Source organism: Solanum lycopersicum, chromosome 8 (assembly GCF_036512215.1).
Source record: "Solanum lycopersicum chromosome 8, SLM_r2.1".
Classification (NCBI taxonomy): domain Eukaryota; kingdom Viridiplantae; phylum Streptophyta; class Magnoliopsida; order Solanales; family Solanaceae; genus Solanum; species Solanum lycopersicum.
The window spans coordinates 54759295-54777685 of NC_090807.1; the positions used below are offsets into that span (position 1 = coordinate 54759295).

At 33.4% G+C, this 18391-nt stretch overlaps 1 long non-coding RNA gene across 1 annotated transcript; it reads left to right on the forward strand.

Moving 5' to 3' along the window:
• Positions 1-2446: 2446 nt before the first annotated feature.
• LOC104648836 (uncharacterized) lies at positions 2447-16899 on the forward strand. The gene is made up of 3 exons (XR_742813.4): positions 2447-2572; positions 6518-6577; positions 16627-16899. It is a non-coding gene; the product is annotated as an uncharacterized lncRNA (long non-coding RNA).
• Positions 16900-18391: the final 1492 nt, after the last annotated feature.

Sequence of the window (18391 nt, forward strand, 5' to 3'; positions counted from 1 at the left end):
GTATTTTCTGAATCAGATAAATAATCTAAAAAATATAAAAATATTTTTTTTGATAATACAAAAAGTCATTGCATGTGACAAAAAAATTAAAAAAAATAAATAAAATCGAAATACGTACCAATGGCAGTGGAGGTCTGAATATGGCCATTGCAAGCTTTCTACCCCTCTTCTTGGGTGTCTTTGCATGTCCTCTTTTTGTATTTTATGATTCTTCGAACTTTGGTTATCCATTGTTAGAAAAAAATGGCGGACAGATTAGACGAAGGCGTACGGACGGAGAGCACAACTTTGATTTTCGAAGGTGGACAGGTAGACAAAAATGACGGACATCTTAGAGGAAGGACGACGGACGGAATAAAGAGATTTTGATTTTCAAAATTAAGAAGATGAACAGTTGAGTAATTGATTAGTGGGAGTGGTGTAAAAGGTTTCTTTATTTGGGGAAAATAAAAAGAAAAAAAAGGGGTAATATTTAATTGGTTAGTATTAATTATGAGAGTCGTGTAAATGGGTATTTTATTTGGGGAAAATAAAGAGTATAATTAGGGGTAAGATTTAATTGGTTTATATTAATTAGGATTCTAATTTATTAATGTATCTGTTAGATTAAATTTATTAAAAAATAGAGATTTTAGTAATTTTTCAAAAAAGAAGGGAAATATGGAGAATATGTAAACTTAAGTTGTATATTCAGGTAATTAATCCTTTAATTTCATCTCAATGTTCAAGCATTCATATTAACTATCTAATCACATTTTCTTTTATATATATAGTTTCATCTAGGTTTTGGTAAATGCGTCAACATATTACCAAATGTTCTTTCTCACAAAAAATATTTGACTTTTTATGAAAAAAATTAACTCATTTTATTTTAATTTTTTCCAACACTATTTTTAATATTTTTATGTCACCATCTAGATCTGTTGTGAGTGACACTTACACTCATCCTTGATAGGAGAATCAAATTATTCCCATCACACCATTGATAAAGCAATTAAAAATAAGTAGAATCAAGATTTAAAATACTTTTTTAATAATAAGATACAGTCATAAGTAATTGCAGAAATATTTTCTCTCTAGAACCAGAAAGTCATAGTACTAAAACATTAATTGGCTAGATAGAAGGGATGGAACCTCAAAGCTCAAAAATACATAAGTCTAAAAGGTTTAAATATGAAAAGATGGACTAAAAAGAATTCGTGGCAACTCAAAAGAAGTAGCTCACCCTTGCGTTCAAATATCACGTGTCACACAATTGAGGTCTCAAAGCATCCACCTCAATATGTCCTCTTTTCACCAAAAAAAACAAGTGTATTATCCGGAGCCTAAAGGTACAAAATATTAACAAAAATTCAAAAATGGTATATAAAATTTTATATTAACGAAACTGGCAAAATCGCTGCATCAACAGCGACTTAGTCCACCAGAAAAAGCAAAATCGCTGCCTCTGCAGCGATTTTGCAAAATGTGATTTTTTTTTAAAAAAAATGATGGAATTTTTTTTTTCAAAAAAAATTTAAATTGCTGCCTAGGCAGCTATTTCATTTTATTTTTAAAAAGTCACATTTTGCAAAATTGCAGCAAAGGCAACGATTTTGCTTTTTTCGATGGAGTAAGTCGCTGTTGATGCAACAATTTTACCGTTTTGGCTAATATAAAAATTTATATATTGTTTTGAAATTTTTATTAATATTTTGTACCCTTTAGGCTCCGGATAGTTGGATCATTTCCTAGTTCTAATATATGAAATATGAATAAGAAAGTCCCAACTTTGTAAAATAAATAATATATAATTATAAACGCAATACAACATAGCATGGACTTCAACTCCTTGCGTATTTTGAGTTTTTATGCACAATAAACATTAACAATAACAACACAATAAGCCTATCCAATTCTCTCGTGAAATCTACATGTAAATTGTTAGTATACTGACAAGAATCTGGTCCAATCATTAATATAATGTGGGCATAGTCTTAAATGAGTCTGATGATTCACATATATAGTGATATAAAAGAACCAAACTAAATTTAAACTCAAGCCTTGAGAAGAAATTAAAATTTTTCTTCAAAATTGATTTATCGACCCTGAGGGCAGCAATCTCAATTTTCATCCAATATTAATCATAAATTAAACTTTAAATAGCATTAAACTTTCTTATATTCAAGGATAAAACACCCTAAACTCCAATCAAATCATTATTTAATCTACAATGGAGTGCATGTAATGAGTTAGAGGGCCATGAGATATCAAGTTGAATATTGTTGATTCATCTTTCTAACGTCGTCGAGTCGACTAAATTTTGAGTTCGTATGAAGAAGATATGACTTTTTAAGTGCAATCTATATAGTTGGAAATTCATCCGTTTTGAAGAGGGATATTTTGGTCTTTTTCTTACCCCAATATCCTAGCAAGTTTTACCCACCTAAGGTAAGGGGTCAAAATATATCAAGTGAATTTTCATTCGATCTAAAAACGTTTGAAAAGTTATGGCAAAGTTCAAGAAAAAGGGAGAAAACTTCGAGCTTCATCGAGTTTTGAGAATTTTTGCTAAGAACTTGATTCTTTCGAGGTATGTAAGTTTTCATAGTAATGAATTTATTTAAACTTACACCAACCATGAGTATTATTATTGAATACGTTCATGAGATTGTGTATTTTGAGGTTCTTGATGAGTTTCTTGAGGTTATCTGCCTCATTTTTTAACAATGGAGTTTTGTTAATTTCTTAAGGTGAGGGTCTTGCAGTTGAGGGTTAATTTTTTTAAATGTAATTTGAGTGTATTTTCAAGGAATTATGTTGGGTTTATGAATTCAAGAGAGTTTGGAAGAAATCAATCAATTTTAGGTAAATTAAGATAAAGAATCGAAAAGAAAAAAATTATCAGATTTTCTGGGTACATGCTAAGGAGGTGCGCCACTTAGACTAGAAGTAATGAATTTGTTAAGTTCAGGGATTGGCACTCTGCGCCAGGATGCCTGCCACTGTTCCTCTTCCATTTGAGTTCTAATTGAGTTTTTTTAGATCGAGTCTTCGCTCTCTTTCTAATTATAACTATCCAAATTTTATCAAATCATCGAGAGATTCCATATATCCAAATCGTAACTCTTGAATTCACATTTTAAATTAAAATAAAAATTAAGAGTAAAGTTTGAGAAAATCTTTTGAGTCATTTTTGAGAAGTCTTTTATAACTTTTTTTAAGACTTGAGTAAACGAGTACGAGAATAAGAAAATCTTTTGAGTGATTATCTCAAATTGAGAAAGAGTTATGTTTTAAACATATAAGCATGTTATATATATTATTCGGAGTGGTATTGAGCACATAGTTGGGGATGAATTTAAACACTCAAAATCCTCATAAACCATGTATGTCAACTTGGGTAAATGATCATACTTTGTAGAAGATTTCTCTTAGCTTTTAAGTATAACTTAGTGGATCCACCAGAAAATCATATACTCAAACAAGATATAGAACAGTTCTGGAAGCGTAGGTGAGACGTTGTATCATTATATTGTTCATAGTGATAGTTGTCGATTAGAGAATCTCTCAAAATGGGAGTGACATTTTCTATATTGCATATTGCCACTACAAAAGGAATCTCAATTACCAACAAAAAAAGTCGTTGGTAAATTGATTAAATCGGTTGGCAAATTGAGTTATCAACCAAATGCCAACTTATATTAGTCCGTTGCTAAAAAGCTCGTCGGTAAATATTACCAACTATTTTAATTTGTTAGTAAATTTGCCAACCAAAATCAGTTGGTAAACACCCAAAGATGTTACAAAATTTTGAAATATGGCCCTGAAATTTTCGTTGGTAAATTTTTCAATTAATTTTTTGTTAGTATATCGTTAGTACCTTTACTAACGAATTGAAAAAGAGTTAGTAATTTATTTTTTTTTCGATTCATACATTGGTAATTGGTTGATAATTTTAGTAACAAAAAATTTGTGTTGGTAATTTGCCAATAAATTTTAAATACTTTTTTAGTTTTTTATTTTGAGTTTCTATCCGGTGTTCGGTACCCACATTAGAGCCCTACTAAATCTGGATTCACCCCGGAAAGTCCCACATTGATTGGTAAAACACTCCCTAACAAAGATGATTATGTGCCCAACGGAAATCGAACCTAAGACCTCTTGGTTAAAGATGCAAAAATACTTACCAATACACCACAAGCCTTCTTTGTAATAAATTTAAAATACTTTAGTATGATTTTTTATTTTTCTAATAAATTTACTAATTGATTGTTAGTTTATTGGTAATATGTCATTCAAGTTCAATGTTAGTTTAGTAATTGATTGACAATATGTTCAGAATATTATTAACTGAATAATTATTCAATTAGTAAAACATTTATTAATTTATTGCATTTAAAAATTTAAGAACATGAATATAAATCTAAGAATATTAATCAATTTTATAAATCATATTTGAATAAAACAATGCAAAATCTATGATAACAATTTAAATTAATCTCAATATGACACATATCATTATATCAAAAAAATTAATTTGAGCAAGTTTACAAAAAATATTGACTAAGTATAAATTTTGGCCAAAAGTTAAAGCGCCTAACAACACAAACTGAAAATGAAAGTCTCAAAATCTGAAACAACCATATTGTTAGATATAAAAATAACCTTTCAAAGCTAATTGAACTGACAGAATTTTCATCAGAGCATATTTATCGAAATTCTAAGCAAAATTAAATTTTTGTCAAAAGTTAAAAGTGAAATCGCCTAATGGTACAAACTGAGTATAAAAACCTCAAAATCCAAACCAACCATCCTATAAAGCAAAAAATGACCTTCCATAGCTAACCACGCTGACGAAATTCAAATTTGAGCATGTTCCCAAATTTTTTTTGATCTAATTCAAAGTTTAGCCAAAAGTTAAAAGTTAAAAACGCTTAACTATACAAACTGAAAATAAGTCTCAAATCCTGAACCAACCATCCTATGAGATCAAAATTAAACTTATATGGCTAACTGCAATGAGAAAATCTCAATTCGAGCACGATTACCAAAAATTTTGACTAAAGTGAAATTTTGGCCAAAACTTAAAATCTAAAATGTCTACTGACATAAACTAAAACGGAAACTTCAAAATCCAAACCCTCTATATTACTACATCAAAATGATTTTTCACATCTAACTGTCTTATCTGGGTACGTTATCAAATATATTGACCAAAGTTAAATTTTTGCTAAAATTTATATGCTAAACAATAACGACACACAGTAAAAATGAAAGCCTTAAAACTCAAACAAACCATCCTACTAGATAAAAAATGACCTTTGGAGTTATTACACTAACGAAATACTCATCTGAGCATGTTCACAAAAATATTGACCAAAGTCAAATTTTGTCCTAAGCATAAAATTTAAAACACATAACGGTACAAACAAAAATGAAAGCCTAAAAATATGGATCAACCTTCCCGTTAGATAAAAAACGATCTTTCAAAGCTAATGACACTGACGTTTACCAAAAATATTCAACAAAGTCAAGTTTTGGTTAAAAGTTAAAAGTTAAAACACCTAATGACACAAATTAAGTATGAAAGCGTCAACACTAGACGCTCACTTACCAAAAAAATTAACTTCAATTGGTACCAACTATTAAATATAAGTTAGTAATTATTAATTTACCAATAAATTTTATCAGAGTTGGTAATAGTTACTATTCAACTAAATATTCATATGTAGTATTACCAATTAACGATTAATATTTTGATAAATTTTATCAATGAATTAGTGATCAGTTGGTATATTACCAACTATTTTAATGATGTCAGTAATTTACTAATTACAATATTTATTCGTCGATAAAATTTTCAACTAATTTGATATTGGTTGACCATTTTACCAACAAATTACATTTCATTACTAATTTACCAACACATTTATATTTGGTTGGTAAATTTAGCAACACAATCTTTTTGTTGGTAAATGTTAGGTTAGTAATTCATTGGTAATATGTTAATAAATTATATAAATAATTTTTGTCATATTAACAAACCGATATATATTTCGTTGGTAATATTACCAACAAAAGGTGTGCGTTAGTAATATTTCTTTTGGTAATCCATTGATAGAAGGTTGCTAAATTTGATGCCGTTTTTCCCGCCGTATTTACCAACTAAAATACTTAGTTAGTAAGATTTATGTTGGTAATATGTTAGACTTTCATTTTTAAGTTTTAAAATATTATTCGGTTAGAAATATGTTGGTAATTTGTTAGTAGAATACTAACCAACTTAAGTTGTTCATAAAATTTGTTGGCAATTAGAGTTTTTTTGTAGTGTTGGTATTATTGCTTTCATCTTAAGTTGTATTACTATTCTTGAGTTGAGTGAGTATCCTTGAGTTGGGTTGAGTTGAGATGAGATAAGTATGTTTCATTTTTTATCCGTTCAACCATATGTTTATGTTTTAGAGTTCTGCTTACATGCTCGTACATACAATTTACTGGCACAATTTGGACTGCATCTTTTCATGATGCCATACAGGAATTCAGGGTCATCAATAGGCGCTCCATTGATACCACTTGCAATTCGTAATTTGCTTTGGTGAGTCTCATTACTTCCGGAGGGTTCCTATTTACTTTCAGTCTTATTACCATGTCATAAGTCTTGTCCCAACTTCCATCATAGTAGTAGAGGATTCATAGACAGTAATGTTTTGAGGAGTCTTTTCCATTTCCATTGGTAATGTTTAAGACTTGAGTTTCCTTGCATTGACTAGTTGTTGTTTCCAGACATTTAAGAATTTATATATTTTTAAGACAAATGAGGAAATATTTAATTTTTAGTTTATATATTGCTGAGTAAGTGTTTCGTCAAGTTTTGAGTTAGTTCAATGATTTTCTTAGGGACCAATAATTATTTTCGAATGTCGACCAGTCCCAGGTATAGGCTCAGTGTAACATCTCACGACGAGAAATAACTAGAGTAGAGTTAAAGATAAGGAAATACTTATTTGGGAAAGTATAAGGAAAACTGGAAATTTTAGGTAAACTAAAAAGTGAGTTTTTGCCAACTTCAAACGATCATAACTCTTAGATCAAGATGACTTAGTTGAATATATGGTTGGAAAGATTGTTCCAAGATCTTTCCAACATCGTTGAGTTTTTGCAATTTCGAGTTCATATAACGGAGTTATGCCCTTTGAAAGTTGGGTTGTTGGATTAAGAAAATATCCAATTTTGATATTTTAAAGGGTATTTTAGTCTTTTCACTATCCTATTAATTTAATAAGTTTTTAGGAATCTAATATGGGTCAAATCAAAACATAGTCAGTTTTAGAAGTTGGGTTTTTTCACGCTAGGGCTAAGGAGAATAGAGAAGAGAAAAAATGAAGAAAAAGGGCAAGATTCACCAAGATCGTCGAATTAACTTTTGGATTTCGTCGAGGGTGATTCCTAAAAAATTATGTGAGTCTTCCATAATGTTATGTTCGTTCACCCATGTGTCAAGCATGTTTGATTCAGCGTGAAATAGTTTTAAAAAGATTGAATTTTGAATGTTCTTGAATGTTGTTCTTGAATTGATTTCGTTCTTGAACATGAGTTGACATTAAGGAGCTTTCTTGATGATTTAGGTGTTGTTTTTTGAACTCATTGCATTAGGTCCTTGTAAATATGATGTGGGTACATAAATGTAAAGTGAAAGTGACAGAAGAAATCAAGTTTAAACGATTTGGGATTAGAAAATGAGTTAAAAAATTCGTCAAGCGTCACATGGACAGGGCCAGGCGCAGCGCGCCCCATCTGCACAAAAGGTTTTATGCCTGGAGCATACACCCTCGACGTGGACGACACCCAACGATCATTGTTGTCCTTGAGTGAACCCTTGGTCTGGATTACTTAACTCAGCGGATGACTTAACTCAAATATAAAGCTGGAAACATTCTCATAAAAAACACTTTTAATAATAGTCTCAGTCAAATGACACTTAAGTCTTGAAAACAATATATGTATATCGAAATTAAAGAGAGACCCAAATTGATTGTCTAACTATCTATTTGTCTATGAAGCCTCTACTACTAAGATGAATGCTGGGACAAACCCATCAACATTCTATAAGGAAATACTGAAAGCAACAAAGGGTCTTCTGGAAGCAAAGAGGCCACTAACTCTGGTTACTCAAACTGGATCAACAACGCGTAAGATGCTAATTCTGGTTACCTGCGTCTGCATCATGAAACGACACCGGGCAATTGGCATCAATACATTGAATGTACGATTATGCGAGTTTGAATGCTAAACAACAACTATTAAGCTTGAAAAAAGTAAGAATGAACTTATCTTGACTTTGTTCAACATAAGAAGTCATAACTCAATATAAGGCAGTAAAACACATGCAATATACATATATAAATCTTGTAAAAAAATATAAACATTTAGTTCATTAAAAATAATGTAATAATAAACTCAATTTTACTTATATACGAAAGTAATATAATTTCTATTGGAGATTCTCTAACTGACAACCATCACTATGAGCCCAAGCGATGGTACAACATCTTACCTCACGTTACAAGAGGACCGATCTATACCTTACTGTTGGTATAAAACTTAAACTAATAAGCGGATCCACTAGTCTATGATAGAAAAACACTAAGGAATCATATAAAAAGTATGACCTTTTATCTGTCCAGGCCGGCTACACGATTATGGAGAATTTGGTTGATATGAACTCGCATACCCATATCGGTGCTCAGTACTACTCCCAAAATACTTAGCTCATATGTTTCTAATACAAATTTTTCTTTGGTTTGAGGTAATTGCTCAAACTTAGCTTTAAAAGCTCTCTTGAAAATCATAGTTCTCATTTTGTAAAACTAGCCAAAGGCTTTTTCGAAGTCTATCTTCCTTTATTTCTCAAAATTTGAAAACAATTGTACCTCTTAGAGACTACTTAGTTCCCTTATAGATTTTGAGAAATGAACTTACTATTTGCTCTTTGCGTTACTTGAAACTTAACTATAGTGAATACTTAGTTCCCTTATAATTTTTGAGATTTAGACTCAACTCTTTACTCTTTGATCACTTGTAGCTTGAGCCTTACAACGAAGAAAAAAATGTTTGTTTAATACTCTTGAAAACTTTAAGAACTCTCTTTTACTTGCTTCTCTACTTTTAGAGTTGACACTTAACTTCTTTGACTTTGATCTTAACTTTCCTTGAATTGGATTATGGATTCAAGGACCATGATCTCATGTTTATGGATGATTTCATGATGTTCAGATGTACTTTAGTACATCACTTAGAAATCGTACGAAAAGATAGGGGAAAAATAGGATCCCAGGAGACCTTGGCGCCCAGGGCTTGTCAGAAGAGTTTTTCGACTTTTCTGTTCTGATTTTCAAATCTAAACCTCCTAAACTTTAATGAATTTTCCCCTAAACACTTAGGATCACTAATATCCTTACTAATATATAGTTTAGACTCATAAAATAACCTGAAAATACGAATCAACACCACTAAAGGTACACTACAACTCTACGAACAAGATTTCAATCAATTCTTCATCAAGAACTTCAAGATTCATCATTCAATCAATACAAAACTTGATGAATTAAATATATTGATGTGTGGGTGAATGAACCCAACACAAAAAGATCTCATATAACTCGATAGGGATCACCCCCGACAAATTCCACTAGCGAAACCTTCGCGTTGTTGAAGAATTATTGATCTTCTTCTTCTCTTCTCTCTTCTCCCCAAGACCTAAGCGTTCTAAAATTTTCTAAAACTTAATTGGGAATTGGTTTAACCCCTATAAAACCTTAAAACAAATTAGGAAATACTAGGGTGAAAAGACTACTTTACCCATACTAAAATCCGGATTGGACTTTCCTTAATCCAATAACCCAACTTCCGATAGGCATATCTCCCTCATACAATATCGGAATTTCACAAACTCGGCGGCGTTGGAACTATATCATCAAGGGATTTCCAAACATATAGATAACTAGACCTAACTCATCCTGTGCTAGAAGTTATGGTTGTTTGATCATGACCAAAAACCTACTTTTACATTTATCAAAGTTTTCAAGATTTCTCCTATTCTTTCCAAAAATAACTTTTCTTAGTTTTTTTGTTTACTCCTAGATATTTTGGTTTATGATATGTTACAATATTTCACCCTTGGGAACATTTGTATTTGAAATGAGATTTTTTCAATTAAACTAAGGGTGGTAACGTCATTTCAACACTTCACCAATAAAAGCAAGTAATACATGCTTACACATAGTCTTATAAAGTGCTAAGAAGAGAATTTAGTACGTTGATCTGCATTCTCTACGGATTCAAAGAGATGTGGATATCTCCTCTTCATATCTACCTCAGCTTCCCAAGTTGCTTCTTCAACAAACTGATTTCTCCAAAGGACTTTGAGCGATGTCACTTCCTTAGTCCTCAACCTGCGAACTTGACAATCCAAAATTTGAACCTGAATATTTTCATAGGATAATCTATCCTTAATCCAACATTCTCAACTGGTACAATCAATGAAGGGTCACCCAAGCATTTCATGGAATACCGGATGAATTGTCTCTAACTCTTGGGGTAGCTCTAACTTATATGTTACATTGATAACCCTCTTAGAGATTATGTAAGGACGAATGTACCGGGAACTAATATTCACCTTCTTACCAAATCTCATACCCCCCTTCATGGATTAAATCTTCAAATATACCCACTCATCCACCTCAAACTCTAACGGTCTTCTCTTAACATCTGTTTAGGACATTTGACGACTCTGTGCCTTTCTCAATCTCTCTTGAATCAATTTCACCTTCTCCATATCTTGGTTAACTATATCTAGTCCTATAATCATGCTTCACCAACTTCAAACCACCCAATAGCCGATCTGCATCTTCTCCTATAAAGAGTCTCAGATGGAGCCATTTGGATGCTCGAATGGTAACTGTTGTTGTAAGTGAAGTCAATGAGATATATGTGATCATCCCAATTCCCTTTGAAGTCGATCATATAAGCTCTCAACATATATTCTAAGTTATAGATATTACTCTCTTCTTGCCCATCTTTCTGAGGGTGAAAAACAGTGCTTAAATTCATCGTTGAACCTAAACCTTTTTGGAAAGATTTCCAGAATTGTGCAGTAAATTGTGCACCTCTATATGAAATAATGGAGACCGAGACTCCATGAATTATTACCACCTCTTGAAGGTACAACTTAGCATAATCCTCAGCCAAATAAGTAGTCTTTATTGGCAATACATGGGCTGACTTTGTCATTCTATCGACAATTATCTAAGTAGAATCACGCTCCCTGCGAGATCTTGGCAGGCCTATGATGAATTCCATATTAATCTTCTCCTACTTCCATTCCGGAAATTTTATAGTCTGAGCCGAATCTCCAAGCCTTTGGTGCTCTACTTTCACTTATTGGCAATTTGGGCGCTTGGCAACGAATTGAGCAATATCTTTTTTCATGCCTTCCAACCAATATACCTCTCTAAAATCGCTATACGTCTTGTTGGAACTCGGTGAATGGAATATCTGGAGCTATGAGCCTCCTCCAAGATCCTCTCTTGGAGTCTATCCACCTTAAGTACACACAATCTACCTTGGTACTTTAGTACACCATCTCCCCCTTGTTCAAAAGACAATACCTTTTTCTTTTGAAATTTCACCTTCAAATCAAGCAAAATAGGGTCTTGGTCTTGTTTCTCTTTTACCTCTGACACTAGTGATGATTCAGCCCCATTAGTCACCACTATTTCTCCTTCTGTGGAATCCATAACTCTGACTCCCTGACGTATAAGTTTGTGCACATCTTTAGCTAACACCCTCATTTCTTCTTCAACATGGGTGGTACTCCCCATGAATAACTTGATTAAGGAATCAGAAACCATATTCGCCTTACCTGGGTGGTAAACAATACTCATATCATAATCCTTGAGTAATTCTAACCACCTCCTTTGAGTGCACACATATTGGAGGCTTTTGTGATCCATAATTGTGTCACACATGAATACAAGAAGTGACATTATATATTCAAAGAAAACACTACTGCAGCCAATTGTAAGTCATGAGTTGGATAATTCTTCTCGTGAACCTTCAACTGTCTGGAGGCATAAGCTATAACCTTATCATTCCGCATTAATACACAACCCAAGAAACCTCTCAATGCATTACAGTACACCACAAAACCTTGAGTAACCTTTAGTAAGGTCAAAACCAGAGCGGTAGTCAATATTTTTTTCAATTTGTGAAAACTTTTCTCATAAGCTTCAGACCATTGAAACTTGGTTGTCTTCTGAGTTAGCTTGGTCAAAAGAGACGATATAGAGGAGAAACCTTCTACAAACCTCCTATAATAGCCATCCAAACCCAAGAAACTCCTTATATCTATTAGAGATGTGGGTGTAGGTCAACTCTGAACTGTTTCCATCTTTTGGGTATCAACTCTAATCCCATAACCGGAAACAATGTGGCCCAAGAATTCCAAGTACTTAAGCTAAAACTCACACTTGGAAAACTTTACATATAGCTCCTTATCTTTCAAAATCTGCAGAACAATCCTGAGGTGACTAGCGTGATATTTTGCATTCCTTGAATAAATTAGTATATCATTAATGAAGATATTACAAACAAATCTGAATAGGGTTTCAAGACTCTGTTCATAAAATCCATGAACATTGCTGGTGCATTTGTCAAACCAAAGGACATAACTAAAAAATCATAATGCCCATATCTGGTTCAAAAGTTGTCTTTGGAATGTCACATTCCCTAACTTTCAGTTGATTGTAGCCTGATCTTAGGTCAATTTTTGAGAAGCAAGAAGCACCCTAAAGCTGGTCGAAAAGATCATCCATCCTTGGAAGAGGATATTTATTCTTGATGGTCACCTGATTCAATTGGAGGTAGTCTATACACATCTTAAGGGAACCTTTATCTAAAAGATCTTTCAATTGTTCTTTTAGCTCCTTTACTTTGCTGGGGACATTCTATATGGCGGAATAGAGATAGGATGAGTATATGGGATGATGTCTATGCCAAAGTCTATTTCTGTTTCAGGAGGGACTCTGGGTAGATTATCAAGAAAGACTTATGGAAACTCTTTCCCTATAGAAACTGACTGAAGGGAAGGTACCTCATCACTTGAGTCATTAACTCGGACTAAGTGATAAATACACCCCTTTGAAACTAATTTTCTCGCCTTAAGGTACGAAATGAAACGACCCTTAGGCACTACTGAGCTACTAGTCCACTCTATGACTGATTCATTAGGAATCTGAAACTTGAAAACTCAAATTCTACAATCTATTGATGCATAACTGGCATGAAGTTAGTCCATACCTAGAATGACAGTAAAATCTACCGTATCTAACTCTACTAGATCAGCTATGGTGTTCTTGTGATTGATGGAAATTGAACAATCATGATAGAATCTTTCAGCTAAAATAGACTCTCAAACAAGTGTAGAAACACAAAAAGTTTCACAATGTTTTTCAGGAAGAATCTCAAATTGATTTGCAACATAAGGAGTTACAAAAGATAAACTTGCTCCTGGGTCTAATAAAATATAAACATCAAAAGTAAAGACTTTTATCATACCCGTGACAACTTATGGAGAGTTTCTTTCTTTTGGCGGCTAGTGATTGTATAGATACTGTTTGCCCCTTCGCTAGTACTAGAAGTGACTCCTCTAGGTGTAGCCCTTTATGGTGGAGCAACTGATGAAGATTGGGCTCTATTGCCTGGATTTCCACCTCCTTGCTTATTCTTGGGACACTCTTTCATGTAGTGTCCCTCTTGACCATATTTGAAACAACTCGACTGGCCATCACGACATTTAACAGCGTGGTTTTTACCACACCTACCCAATGAATGAGCCCAACTACCTCTTTGTACCACACTACCTTGGGACTGGGCTAGTCCAACCTTAAAGTTCTGCAAATTCTGGCCATCATACTCACCTCTGTTTCTGGGAGGCAGGTGCACTAGTTGATGATGGTGCATGCCTCTTTTGTTTATGAAATTGTGGTCGGCTTGAACCACTCACCTCTTGTTCCTACACTCCTTTCTATCCCTTAGCTTCTTTTCTTCAACCTGTTGCACATAGACCATTAACCTTGAAATTTTCATGTTCCTAAGTAACATTGCATCCCTACATTTTTTGTTTGAAGCACAACCCAAGACAGCAACAAACAAGCTCATTTTGTTCCTCATATTCTTAACCATCTCAGGAGCATAGCGAAACAGTTGGGTGAATTTTAACCATATTCATGAACACTCAAGGAGTCGTGTTTCAGAGTAAGGAACTCCAGTACCTTTTCTTCCTTCAGTTCCCGGGGAAAGAAATGCCCTAAGAAGGCTTCTTCAAAGCAAGCCTAACTTGGACGTGGTGCATCTCTGTTTTTGTGCTCCTTCCACTAATCAAACCAAGTCCTCGCCACATTCTTTAGTTGATATGCGGCCAGTTCAACTCTCTCAGCATCTACCAGATGCACTACATCGAAGAACTTCTTGAATTCTCCCACAAAATTTTCTGGATCCTCGGTAGTGATTGAACCAGAAAAACTTGGGGGATTCATTCTCAAGAATTCCCAAATTCTCAAACTTTAAGCCTCTTATTGTCGAGCTCCTCTTTGTTTCCCAACTTAGCTGGTCACAACTTTACTCAAAATATGGATAGCCTCACAAAATTCAATATCATGACTTCTCCTTGAGGTTACACATTTGGTGCATTAGGTACCTCTGGTTCTTCAACATTACTTCTAGCTGGTCTGCCTTTGAAAGCTTTTTGTGGAGGCATGATGATCTGAAACAGGCGCAAGCATGAATTGGAGGGAAACTTTTAGAGATAAACTCTAACGCACGAAATGAGTATGAAAGAAGTGAGAATTTCCTAAATGTTGTAGCTTCCTAATCATAGATATGACGTGCTTCACATCGATGACTAAGACTCTATAGACACGGCTTCATAGACTTTCTAGGATTCATAAAATTTGTGCTCTAATACTAAGTTTGTCATGCTCGGAGCCTGCACCTGAACGTGGGCGGCACCCAATGACCATTGCTGGCCTTGAGTGAACCCTTGTCCTGCTTACTTAACTCAGCGAAAGACTCAAATATAAAGCTGGAAACATTGTCATAATAAACACTTTAAATAATAGTCTCAGCCATATGACACTTAAGTCTCAAAAACAATATATGTATATATGAAATGAAAGAGAGACCCAAACTGAGTGTCTGACTATCTATTTGTCTATGAAATCTCTACTACTACTAAGATGAATATTGGGACAAACCCCTCAACATTCTGTAAGGAAATACTAAAAGCAATAAAGGGCCCTCCAGAAGAAATAAGGCTCATCACTAACTCTTGATTCTCAAACTTGATTAACGAGTCGCTGAATGTTGATCCTCGTTACCTGCATTTGCATCATGATATGATTCTGGCCAATTGACATCAGAACATTGAATATAGAAGTATACGAGGTGGAATGCTAACAACAACTAGTAAAGTGTTTTGACACCTCCTAATGATTCTAACTACTCTAAATGACTTCTAAACATATATAAATGATCCAAAAATATGAATTTCAACCTTAAATTCATAACTTTAAATTCAAGGATAGTTAAGACCTAAGTCTAGAAAGTTCTTAGAGTCTTTTCAAGAAGTATTTTGCAAATGCTTTTGACTTTGTTTTAAGACTTAAAGATCAAGTTGAGTAAAGAGTAAATATAAGGAGAAGAAGTTCATTTCAAGTTTCGTAAGTCTTTTACAAATGTTTTAATTTTGTTTTAAGACTTAAGTTTGAGTTCAGTTTAGAGTAAAGTGAAGTCTTTCCTTCAAAGAAGTATATGGAGACTAAGTATTCCCAAAGAAGTATAAACATTCTTTTCACATTTAAACAAGAAAGAAATTTGAGATTTTCAAAAGAGTCATTTAGCTAGTTTTTTAGTAAAGAGGAAACTATGATTTCCGAGAGAGCTTTTTAAGCTAAGTTTGAGCAATTATCTCAAACCAGAGAAAAAATTATTTTAAAAACCTATGAGTTAAGTATATTTTGGGAGTAGTATTGAGCACTGATATGGGGATGCAAATTCATATTAACTCAAACCCTCAAAAACCATGTAGTCATCATGGGAAGAGAAAAAATCATACTTTTTAGATGATTCCTTAGTGTTTTTAGCGTAGACTAGTGGATCCACTTTGTGAGTTCCGGTTCTATACCGATGACAAGGTATAGAATGGTCCTTGGCAATGTGAGGTAAAGCGTTGTACCATCACCTATGCTCATAGTAATGGTTGTCAACTAGAGAATCTCTCACAAAAGTTATTGTATTTTAATATACATCAGTTATTGTATTTTACATACATTCAGAGTTATGTTGTATTCTTTTTATATACACAGAGTTGACGTCATATATTTAAAAAAGTCTTTTCTTTATATTGCATCTACTTTAAACTACTTTATAATGAAATAAGTTTAGTTCAGTGTTAATGAGATGAGAAGAGTCAAGTAACTGTTATTTCAGAACCTCTATTAAGCCTATGTTTGTTAACATTCAAACTCGCATACTCATACATTCAATGTACTGATGATGCCAGTTGGCCTACATTGTCTTATGATGTAGATGCGGGTAACCAGGATCAATATCGAGCGCCTCGTTAATCCAGGTTGAGCACTCAGAGTTTGTTGGTGAGCCTCCTTGCTTTCTAAAGACCCATTTTATTTTGTTTTCAGTATTTAAGTTTTAGGATGATTGGGGGTATTCTCCCAACATCCCTCTTTGTAATAGAGGCTTCATAGATAGACAATTTAATAATTTATCAGTCTTTACATTATCATTCTATGTCAAAGACTTGAGTTGTCATTTTGTCCAAGTGAATGTTTGGTTCTTTTAATATTCCATATTTTGTTATTAAGTTATTTGAGTAAGTGCATTTGATCATTGTAAGAATACTTAGAGTCTTCCGCTGAGTTAAGTAACCCAGACTAAGGGTCCGCTCGAGACTAGTAATGGTCTTCGAGTGTCAGTCCCGCCAGAATATAGGCTTGGAGTGTGACAGTCAGGGTGCGAAAAATATCATTGAACTAAGCTCCTATATCCCAAAATGCAAAATGAGAATTCAAATTTTGACTTGAAAAATTTTGAAGTCTACCAAGGGTCCACCCGCAATTGCGATCCTTGGTTACTATTGTGGTCAACACAACACATCTTGATGTCCCCCACCCTAGTTTTCCTTCGTAATTGTGACCCAACCTTTGCAATTTCGAACAATGCTAGTCCCAACGCCCCCTTCAAAAATACGGACCACACATCTACAAATGTATGCCCTAGCAAAAAATGTGAGAAATTACGGTTAGCATATCGCGGATGCAGCCCTGGACCTGTAAAGTAACCACACCAAACATCATAAATTGAAACACCAACTACTTAACAACCTATTTTGTAAAAGAATACTAAAGTGTGACCGCACTCCACTAATATGACAATGTTGGCCTACGAATCCCCTTGTGGAGAGTGATAACGCTTGCCATGATATTACTCAATGCGCAATTGTGCTACACTTTTAACAACATATGTTTTCTAAGGTTCACATATGTTTGAAACCACCAAACCCTTCATATCACCTCTTGAACCATCCCTTTAGTCAAAGTATTGTATTATGAACTTAAGTTTAATTAATATCCAGATATTAAAAAATAAAGAATAAATAGTGTTATTACATATCTGATACACGATGGACCAACTAATACAAATTACCATCGATAAGGTTCATAATTACGTCCTACTAAATATTTTTATTATTGAATTCACATTGCAAACTTTAATTACAACAAAACAAATCTTATTTATTCAACCACATTCATCACTTAATAATAAAAGTGAGCACACTCATTATTGCATAAACCTTGATCCCTTTTATCTATCTATCAAAATAAAGACACAGAAAAACACAACCTCCACCTGCTTCCCAAATATCCACCCTATATATATATGTATAGTCCAACTAGACGAGAATTATTCTGCCAAGATTATAGTAAGCATTTTATAGTGGCCACTTGAACTTGGAATGATTATTGATTCCAACAAGTTGACTCTTGCTGTCCTCATTAAATGTATGGAGGCTTTGACCTTGTGCTTATAATGATAGTATTGCTTAGTTGGCTAGAAGATTATAAAAAAGGAAAGCGTCCTTTCCCTACAAAGAGAAGTCTTAGCTTTAATCTATAGAAAATTTTTAGGACGTTTTATATTTTTTTTATCTTTGTTGATTTACTATTTTCTTACTTGATATTTGTTGATTTACCATTTCTTTAATAATTAATTAGAAGTGTATTTTACTAAATTAGCTTTATTTATGCTGTTTTAAAATTATAAATTTGACTAATAT